This window comes from Eleutherodactylus coqui, chromosome 9, assembly GCF_035609145.1.
Source record: "Eleutherodactylus coqui strain aEleCoq1 chromosome 9, aEleCoq1.hap1, whole genome shotgun sequence".
Classification (NCBI taxonomy): Eukaryota; Metazoa; Chordata; class Amphibia; order Anura; family Eleutherodactylidae; genus Eleutherodactylus; species Eleutherodactylus coqui.
The window spans coordinates 139114357-139125850 of record NC_089845.1 but is presented as its reverse complement, the minus strand read 5'-3'; positions in this window follow the sequence as shown (position 1 = coordinate 139125850).

Below are 11494 nucleotides of genomic sequence, written 5' to 3'. Positions count from 1 at the left end.
TCACTAATGTGAAAAAATGAACATGCCAAAATGTTTCATGCTGATTCACTTTTCAGCGTCTCAAGACAAGCAAAGCAATCTACATTCTCCCATGTATTAATAGCAGCGCTTTTATCATTTAGATTTCCATAAATCTTAGAAAATTGCTCCTTACAATAGACCTTTGCAGGGTTATTTTTTGTCACATACTGTTAATTAAAGTCAATTAAATTGTTGTTTTTCCTTCTGTATCACAAAAGTATCAATTATGACATGTTTTTCTAGAGCCTTAACAATAACAGGGCCAAATGAAAATTCTTAACATTATAAAAGATATACTGACAACTGCTACATCTGTCTTCTGGTCCTTACACTGACATGTCAAAAGTCATAAGACGTGAACTAATATCATGTAGGACCCCCAGTAAAGTACAGCACGTTGACATGGCATCAAATACACAAGTGAATGGACATCTGGAGGGATGTGGAGCCATGCCATCTTGACAGCCACCCATAGTTCTATGGTGTTTGTAGGTGCAGGAAGTCGGGTACGAATGGACCTCTTCATTACATCCCATAAATGCTCGATTGGGTTCATGTTGGGGAATGTGTAGGCCACACCATTCATATGAACTCTACAGAATACTCTTCAAACCAATGGCGGACAACTGGGGACTGATGGCACAGTGCATTATTCTGCTGAAATATCCCATCATTGTGGGACTACATGAAGTCCATGGGGGGCTGCAAATCATCACCAAACAACAGTGAAATGTATATCAGTGAACGGTCAACGATGTCTTTAGATGGACTAGTGAACCCAACCCATGCCATGAGAACATGGCACACACCTGTATGAAAAAACCACTAGCATGCATATTGTCTTGTTGACAACTGGGGTCCATGGCTTCATGGGGTCTGCGCCACACAAGAAACCTACAATCAACACAAAACAATTGTTACCATTTCTCATTACACCCCACTACATGTTGCCAATTCCATCTAGTAACCTCAGCAGCCTAGGTGAGGTGTTGTGTCTGGTGTTGTGGTATTAACTGAGGCTATCTGGTGGGACTTCTGCTCCCATATTCCATGGAAGCTAAAGAACACTGCAAAGACCTGCAGGAGATGCATTTTGGACTTTCAGCTTTGAATGTGGATGCTGGAGTGACTTGTCTGTTTGCACGGACAATTCTAGCCAGATGCCACTGGTCATGATCATTAAGCACTAGAGATGAGCGAGTATACTCGCTAAGGCACATTACTCGAGCGAGTAGTGCCTTAGCCGAGTATCTCCCCACTCGTCTGTAAAGATTCGGGGGCCGGCGTGGGTGACAGGTGAGTTGCTCCGTTCCTCCCCGCTCTCCCCCCGCCTCTCCCCGCCACCCACCGGCCCCCGAATCTTTAGAGACGAGCAGGGAGATACTCTGCTAAGGCACTACTCACTCGAGTAATGTGCCTTAGCGAGTACACTCGCTCATCTCTATTAAGCACCCATGGGTGGTCACTGCACTGTCCACTGTGAGAAATAATGCCTTTTATGATGTATTTTTGGTACACACGTGACACTGTGGATCAAGGAATGTTAAATACCCTCATAACTTCGGAAATGGAATGTTCCATTCATCTGGCAACCACTATCATGCCTTGTTCGAACTCCATTAATTCAAGTTGCCTTGCCATGTGTTCAACCTCACTCACAAGATAAATGCCCAGAGCTGTATAAGCTGTGAGGTGTTATAAACTGTCACCTGAAGTAATGCCATATCATAATTAGAGATGAGCGAGCACCAAAATGCTCGGGTGCTCGTTGCTCGAGTCGAACTTTCCGCGATGCTCGAGGGTTCGTTTCGAGTAACGAACCCCATTGAAGTCAATGGGCGACCTGAGCATTTTTGTATATCGCCGATGCTCGCTAAGGTTTTCATTTGTGAAAATCTGGGAAATTCCAGAAAGTGATGGGAACGACACAGCAACGGATAGGGCAGGCGAGGGGCTACATGTTGGGCTGCATCTCAAGTTCCCATGTCCCACTATTAAGCCACAATAGCGGCAAGAGTGCCCCCCCCCCCCACCCCAACAATTTTTACTTCTGAAAAACCCTCATTAGCAAGGCATACCTTAGCTAAGCACCACACTACCTCCAACAAAGCACAATCACTGCCTGCATGACACTCCGCTGCCACTTCTCCTGGGTTACATGCTGCCCAACCCCCCCGCACGACCCAGTGTCCACAGCGCACACCAAAATGTCCTTGCGCAGTCTTCAGCTGCCCTCATGCCACACGCTGGCCTCATATTTTTATAAATAGTCACAGGCAGGTACAACTCCGCAATAGGAATTCCGTGTGCACCTACAGCATGGGTGGCTCCCTGGAACCCACCGGCGGTACATAAACAAATCCCATTGCAGTGCCCAGCACAGCTGAGGTGATGTCACATTAAATGCAGGTGGGCTTCGGCCCACACTGCATGCCCCAGTCAGACTGGGGTTCTTTATAAGTAGACACATGCAGTTACAACTCCGTGTGGACTGACAGCATGGGTGGGTCCCAGGAAGCCACCCGTGGTACATAAATAATTCCCATTGCATTGCCCAGCACAGCTGAGGTAACATCAGATGAAATGCAGGTGGGCTTCGGTCCACACTGCATGCCCCAGTCTGACCGGGGTTTTTAATACATAGACACTGGCAGGTACAAATCATTAATGTGAAGTCCCTGTGGACCCACAGCATGGGTGGTTCCCTGGAACCCATCGGCGGTACATAAACAAATCCCATTGCAGTGCCCTGCTCAGCAGAGCTAACGTCACATACAATACAGGTGGGCTTCGGCCCACAGTGCATGCCCCAGTCAGACTGGTAATATGTACTTTAACAGTAACCGCGTTGGTGGGAAATGGCCTCGCCACCATCATGTCTTTGGGAAGCCTCAGTTTCCACACCACAGTGACATAGCATTAGCAGCGGTATAGTCAGAGCCCAGAATTAGTAACATTTCAGCGGTAGCATTAGGGACAGGCCCTAGTAACATATCACCAGCAGCAGTATAGGGGGAGCACAGTCTTAGTTCCATTTCAGTAGTAGTAGCAGTCAAGACAGGCCACAGTAACATTCCCGTTGCAGCAGTTTAGGGAGATAACAGTCTCTTTCATATTTCAGTAGTTGCAGTATAGACAAGGCCCCAGTTAAATTTATGTAGCAAAAGTGTAGGCCAACCCCACTCACCTTGCTGTAGCATGAGTGCAGGCGAGGCCCATAAAAATTACTAGGATTACACTGTAGGCGAGGGCCCCAAAAAATTGGTGTACCAACAGTACTAATATACCTCAGAAAAATTGGCCATGCCCAACCAAGAGGGCAGGTGAAACCCATTAATCGCTTTGGTTACTGTGGCTTAATTTGTAACTAGGCCTGGAGGCAGCCCAGTTAAAATAAAAATTGGTTCAGGTGCAAGTTTCAACGCTTTATTGAGAATTGAAACGTATAAACATTGTTTACAAAAGTCATATGACTGAGCCTTGTGGGCCTAAGAAAAATTGCCCGTTCGGCGTGATTACGTGAGGTTTCAGGAGGAGGAGCAGGAGGAAGAGGATGAATATAATACACAGATTGATGAAGCTAAAAAGGTCCCCGTTTTTTATGGTGATAGAGAACGATGCTTCCATCCGCGGGTGCAGCCTACGTATTGTTTCGGTACTGCTGCTGTCCGCTGGTGGAGAAGAGAAGTCTGGGGAAATCCAGGCTTTGTTCATCTTTATGAGTGTAAGCCTGTCGGCACTGTCGGTTGACAGGTGGGTACGCTTATCTGTGATGATTCCCCCAGCCGCACTAAACACCCTCTCTGACAAGACGCTAGCCGCAGGGCAAGCAAGCACCTCCAGGGCATACAGCGCGAGTTCAGGCCACGTGTCCAGCTTCGACACCCAGTAGTTGTAGGGAGCAGAGGCGTCACGGAGGATGGTCGTGCGATCGGCTACGTACTTCCTCACCATCCTTTTACAGTGCTCCCGCCGACTCAGCCTTGACTGGGGAGCAGTGACACAGTCTTGCTGGGGACCCATAAAGCAGTCAAAGGCCTTGGAGAGTGTTCCCCTGCCTGCTCTGTTCATGCTGCCTGATCTCTGCGCCTCCCCTGCTACCTGGCCCTCGGAACTGCGCCTTCTGCCACTAGCGCTGTCGGATGGGAATTTTACCATCAGTTTGTCCACCAGGGTCCTGTGGTATAGCATCACTCTCGAACCCCTTTCCTCTTCGGGTATGAGAGTGGAAAGGTTCTCCTTATACCGTGGGTCGAGCAGTGTGTACACCCAATAATCCGTAGTGGCCAGAATGCGTGTAACGCGAGGGTCACGAGAAAGGCATCCTAACATGAAGTCAGCCATGTGTGCCAGGGTACCTGTACGCAACACATGACTGTCCTCACTAGGAAGATCACTTTCAGGATCCTCCTCCTCCTCCTCCTCAGGCAATACATGCTGAAAGGATGACAGGCAAGCAGCATGGGTACCCTCAGCAGTGGGCCCGGCTGTCTCTTCCCCCTCCTCCTCATGCTCCTCCCCCTCCTCCTCCTCCAAAACGTGCTGAGATATAGACATGAGAGTGCTCTGACTATCCGGCGACATACTGTCTTCCCCCGCCTCCGTTTCTGAGCGCAAAGTGTCTGCCTTTATGCTTTGCAGGAAACTTCTCAAGAGGCATAGCAGAGGAATGGTGACGCTAATGATTGCAGCATCGCCGCTCACCATCTGGGTAGACTCCTCAAAGTTTCCAAGGACCTGGCAGATGTCTGCCAACCAGGCCCACTCTTCTGTGAAGAATTTAGGAGGCTGACTCCCAATACGCCGCCCATGTTGGAGTTGGTATTCCACTATAGCTCTACGCTGCTCATAGAGCCTGGCCAACATGTGGAGCGTAGAGTTCCACCGTGTGGGCACGTCGCACAGCAGTCGGTGCCCTGGCAGATTAAACCGATGTTGCAGGGTCCGCAGGGTGGCAGCATCCGTGTTAGACTTGCGGAAATGTGCGCTGACCCGGCGCACCTTTCCGAGCAGGTCTGACAAGCGTGGGTAGCTTTTCAGAAAGCGCTGAACCACCAAATTAAAGACGTGGGCCAGGCATAGCACGTGCTTGAGGCTGCCGAGCTGCAGAGCCACCACCAGGTTACGGCCGTTGTCACACACGACCATGCCTGGTTGGAGGCTCAGCGGCGAAAGCCAGCGGTCGGTCTGCTCTGTCAGACCTTGCAGCAGTTCGTGGGCCGTGTGCCTCTTATCTCCTAAGCTGAGTAGTTTCAGCACGGCCTGCTGACGCTTGCCCACCGCTGTGCTGCCACGGCGCGCGACACCGACTGCTGGCGATGTGCTGCTGCTGACACATCTTGATTGCGAGACAGAGGTTGCGTAGGAGGAGGAGGGTGGTTTAGTGGAGGAAGCATACACCGCCGCAGATACCACCACCGAGCTGGGGCCCGCAATTCTGGGGGTGGGTAGGACGTGAGCGGTCCCAGGCTCTGACTCGGTCCCAGCCTCCACTAAATTCACCCAATGTGCCGGCAGGGAGATATAGTGGCCCTGCCCACCTATGCTTGTCCACGTGTCCGTTGTTAAGTGGACCTTGGCAGTAACCGCGTTGGTGAGGGCGCGTACAATGTTGCGGGAGACATGGTCGTGCAGGGCTGGGACGGCACATCGGGAAAAGTAGTGGCGACTGGGAACCGAGTAGCGTGGGGCCACCGCCGCCATCATGTTTTTGAAAGCCTCCGTTTCCACAAGCCTTTACGGCAGCATCTCCAGGCTGATCAATTTGGCTATGTGCACGTTTAACGCTTGAGCGTGCGGGTGCGTGGCGGCGTACTTGCGCTTGTGCTCAAACAGAAGCGCTAGCGACAGCTGGGCGCTGCGCTGAGAGACATTGCTGGATGGGGCCGAGGACAGCGAAGGTGAGCGTATGTGTGCAGGCCGGGAGACGGTCATGCCTGTGTCCTGAGAGGGGGGTTGGATCTCAGTGGCAGGTTGGGGCACAGTGGGAGAGGCAGTGGTGCAAACCGGAGGCGGTGAACGGCCTTCGTCCCACCTTGTGGGTTGCTTGGCCATCATATGCCTGCGCATGCTGGTGGTGGTGAGGCTGGTGGTGGGGGCTCCCCGGCTGATCTTGGCGCGACAAACCTTGCACACCACAGTTCGTGGGTCATCTGCAGTGAAAAACTGCCACACCTTTGAGCACCTCAGCCTCTGCAGGGTGGCATGGCGCGAGGGGGCGCTTTGGGAAACAGTTGGTGGATTATTCGGTCTGGCCCTGCCTCTACCCCTGGCAACCCCACTGCCTCTTCCAACCTGTCCTGCGGCTGCAATTGCCTCCCCCTCTGAAGACCTGTCCTCAGTTGGCTTATCACACCAGGTGGGGTCAGTCACCTAATCGTCCAGCGGCTCTTCCTCCGAATCCTCTGTGCGCTCCTCCCTGGGACTTACTGCCCTTACTACTACCTCACTGATAGACAACTGTGTCTCATCGTCATCGTCCTCCTCACCAGTACTGCCCCTATACTGAGTAAAATGACTGCAGACTGAGGACGCTATGGTCTGCACGCCCGATATACAAAAAAATAAAATAAAAGTGCAACACTGCTAAAAGCAGCCTCAACGGTACTGCACATGGTCAGATATGGCCCTAAGAAGGACCGTTGGGGTTCTTGAAGACGAATATAACACCTAACACTCTCCCTATAGCAGCTACAGCAAGACAGCACTTTCCCTGATCTCTGTCACCATGCATCTGTGGCAAGCCGCGGGCGGGGAAGATTTTAATACTCGGGTGTCATCTGATCTCCCCAGCCACTCACTGCAGGGGGGTGGGATAGGGCTGGAACGTCACAGGAGGAAGTTGTAATGCCTTCCCTGTGCTTCTATTGGCTAGAAAAGCGCGCTAATTTCTCAGGGAAGGAAATGTAATGGAGTCGAGCACCGCGTGGTGCTCCCCTTGAGTAACGAGCATCTCGAACACCCTAATACTCGAACGAGTATCAAGCTCGGACGAGTACGCTCGCTCATCTCTAATCATAATCAATTTACATATTGCTCTCACATGATTTTCGGCACGTCAGTGTATGTATCATTAATTATAAATCTTTAGCAGTTTGAAATTCAGGATGGTGCACAGCTTCTAATTAATTCCTCTATATGGCATCGGAGTCATGTGGGGGTAGGTGGCCCCTATGTGTGTACATAAACATGCAGGATTTATACATGGTGAGTATATTGTCAGACCGGAGCATCTTGAGTTCAACAGAGAAAATCATTCTTCAGGCTCAGCCTTCAACTATATAGAATAGGGGGAAACTACTCTAAGATGTAATAAAATGTAATTAGAATGTTGTACTGTATAAAACACAATGGGGCAGATAGACTATTTAAAATATTACAGTTTTATGGAACAAATGGTGTTATAAAGCTGTCTTACATCCTTTGTGCTACATTTAATTTTTAGGCTTAAATTGCAGAAAACATTACACCAAAATTTGAAACAATTTTTTTGCACGACTTGGTGCAAACTAATGGATAGATTTGCCATGCAGCATGAATCATTTTGATTAATTTGGCACACTGTCTTAGTTTACATTGTCTAACTTTTTGGCTGGATTCAGACAATTTTCACGCCGAGCTGATATACGTTGTCCTCATCTGCGGGGGGAGGATGGAAGAGCCAGGAGCAGGAACTGAGCTTCCGCCCCATCTCTGCCTCCTCTCCACCCCTCTGCACTATTTGCAATGAAAGGAGGCGGGGCGGGGTAGGGCTTAATTGCGAGAATTAGCCCCACCCCCATTCTGCCTCTCCCCATTGTAAATAGTGCAGAGGGGCAGAGAGGAGGCAGAGAGGGGGCGGGAGCTCGGAGCACTGCTCCTGGCTCTTCCAGCCTCCACCGCCTGCAGAGAGATACGAGGCGTGAAAACCGAGCCGATATACATTCGTCTGAATCCAGCCTTAGACTGTATTAGTAAATGTGCCCTAATGTTTACTAATCATATAACAATTAACTGTAATTAACTGAATACATAAACTCACAGAACACTCCAGACAAACCAGAAACACTAGGGCTTATTTACTAATATTGTCTAAATGTTAGACCATGCAAACTTATGGCCAATTTATACGTAATGATCACTCAAAATGTGTTCAAACAAAAGATAATCGTGCAGTGTCAATGCCAAAAATCACTCATAATTCATTCACAAGTCATTGCAGACTTTCGGTCAGCCTAACAGCTATCACTGGACCGCTGGCTTCTCATTCCATATAAATGCTCCCGCTCAGTACTTCACGTAAATCCAGTGGTGAACTCTGTCTTTGTAAATGCTCTGCACGAGTGCTAACGACTTTAGCGGTGATGTCAGTGCTCATGCAGTCGTTTAGCCAACTGTCGTCCAGTGTAAAATTCAGTATCTCAGCTGAATGATAAATCTGTCAAATTTTAAGACTGTCTAATCTACGTTTAGTTGACTTAGTTTATGCAAAAATTGTGCTAAAATTTTGACAAAATTTTCAGCAATTTGGTATCATTTTGAGTGCAATTTAGGGTATAATATAAAGGAGGGCCCTTTTGTCAGACACAGCAAAGACAGAGTCCGAAAGTATCTATAATACGTAGTAAATGTGGCACAAAGTATGTTTGACAGATTTCTGTCACAATTTGTACCTGAAAACGATCACATTTTCAAAAGTAAATAAGCTCCATTGTGTCAGTCTTGTTAGATCATATGACTCTAGCGAACAAGATTCCTAATTTCGTAAGACTTTGGCAACATCTCTATGAGGCACTCTATATGAAAATACGCATTATTAGATGAAAGGAAGCTAAAAGTGTGCTGGGACAGCTTAGTAGAATCTTTAACCCTTTGCAATCCAATTTTGGATTCAGGATTTCCTAGGGGGGCTTTCTCTTTCTGCCATTATACAATGGTGCCATCTGCTGGCTAGAGCCAGTACTGCGGTATGGGACATGCTGGTGAGGCCACCGACAACAGAGCGGACAGTAATATACAGTAAGAATACCCTGCAGGACGTCTTCCGATATCGGAGCTGTACATCCTTCAATCAGAATGTCTTTAGACGTCAGACAGTGGATTGAAAAGGGTTAATGTCCAGTTGCCCAATTGGGATGAGCAGAAGCATATTTCAGGGCTATTTAGACTTTTTTTTTAAACACGTGTTTCACCCTATATTATACTTATAGTGTGTTAAAGTTTGTGATCACTTCTCTTTACAACCTGATATTAGTTTTCTGTCGACATACAGTACTCTCGTGAGGGTCTGTTTTTTGCAGGATAAGTTGTATTTTTTAATAATAACTTGTAGAGTATTAGAAAAATTTACAAATTAAAAAAAAAATGGGAGTGGAGTGAAAAAAATGTTTTTTTTTTACTTTTGTTTTTGAGTGGCTCACTGGGCAGTAAAATGATATATCAGCTTTCCTCTGCTGAAAAGTATGAATACAGCAATACTAAATGTTATTTTTTTTATTAATTAAGATAATTTTTTAAAAGTGAGAATAAATACAATTGCTTTGTGTTGCCAAATTCTGAGACCCATATTTTTGTTTTTGCTTCCATTGACAGAACTATGTGAGTGTTGGGTCTGTTACCTGTGTCTGCCACCCTCTTGCTATTTCTGGCAGACGCAGGCATTACTCTGCTTGTTCTGTTTGAATTTACTCTTTGTTCTGTTTTCTACCAGTAATGAAAGAGTTAACGCCCTTTCAGCGCTTAACAGCCAAGCAGCTGCTTAAATAGCAATTACTCTCTTATTTAAGTGAGCTGGGTACCCTCCTTCTTTGCCTCAGAATTGATGCGTGTTTGATGTGTGTATGCTTCGGAAGCCCAGCATATCTAGGTCACCTGTCTTAAGACTGTTCTGTCTTGTGTGCCAGTATCTGTATCTGTTTATTTTGTATGTTTTTTGCCATAAGCTTTAGCCTGTGTGCATTTGTCCATTTCTGTCCAGTTTGTGCATTGTTCCTGTTTCTGTGGTAGTCAGTCCTGTTCTGTGTACACTGTCCTGTTTCCCATCAGGAAAAGTCAGCCCCAAGGTTCAAGGGCAGGGCCGTTCTTATCAGGACACCTACCCTGCTTATAGACAGGGGTCTTCCCATCTTACTTCTTAGCTAAGGACAAGTTACCCATCTGAGTTTTCCCTACCTTGGTACCTCTGACCACTGCTGTCAGCTTCCAGCCATAGCAAGTCTGGTTTAAAAGCTAGGTTTGTTGGTTAGCACAGTGGGTTCACACCCCGAGCTCTAACAGTGAGGGCTTGCTTTTTGTGGCGCTAGCTGTAGTTTTTATTGTTATCAGTTTGGGGTAATATCACTTATTGATAATTTTTTATTGCTTTTTTTTACAGAGGTATGGTGAACTAAAAACATAAATTCTGGCAATGCATTTTTTGTGTTTCATATGGTCTTCACTATGTAGAATATATAACATCCTATTTCAATCGTTTGGACTTTTTTCTGAATTTTTCCGAAATCGGTTTATTGTTAATATTTTACATGTATATTTTTTTGTGTGAAAAAAGTTTTAATCTTTGTATTATTTTTGAAATATTTTTTTAAATCCTACAACGGGAATTATCTATGCAATTTCTAGTACAGTATACTATAATGCTTATGTATTACAGTGTATTGTGTCTGCACTGACATTCTGTTATACCCTGATGAAGTTTTAGGTGTACTGTGATAACAGGCATGGTGGCCTTCCTAGGCTCCCGGCTACTGTGATAACAGTTTGGCACTCCACTCAGTTCCCCATGTCCCACCACCTATGCACCTATTAACCTCTTAAGAAACAAGTGCGGTAAATATATAGCACTTGGTCCTGGGCTTTAATTCCAGCTGATAGCAGAAGTACAGCTTGGGATTAAGACCTCTGCTCCTGCAATCAACCAGGAGAAGGTTGGGTCCTCAGCTGTCAGACACAGCTGAGGACCCGGAGAAGAAGAAAGAAGGATTTTTTTTAACCACTTCTGCCTTTTCATCTCCAAGCTACAGAACGCTCAATAAGCTCTACTTACTGAAAGTAGAAGTATGTACAGAATAAAATAAAAATATTTAGAGTAAGAATGAGGCTTGGTGTCACAGAGGCAGGGCCCTGTTGGCTTACTGCACCCAGATCAGCTAGACCTACGGGTCTTTTCCTATACACAAACCTAGCCTCACCTCTGTGCCTCCTATGCCTATTTTCAGTTGCTTTTTATAGTATGTTTTTTTTCTGAAATGTTACAGCCTTTCATATTAAAACATACATCATATCTTCAGTGTTGACACCTGTCTTGAGTTCATGCTCAATCACAGAATGAACCAAAAATGGAAGTAAAAAACATAATAGATCAGTTTGCAAGATAGACAAGCATTAAAACACAGCCTTTATTATAAACTTAATATACTGAATTCGATAGTGTATAATCCTATAAAAGGGAGGAAAGTGAGGGAGAAGGGGCAAGGTCAGACTCTCCCTATTTTGTCTC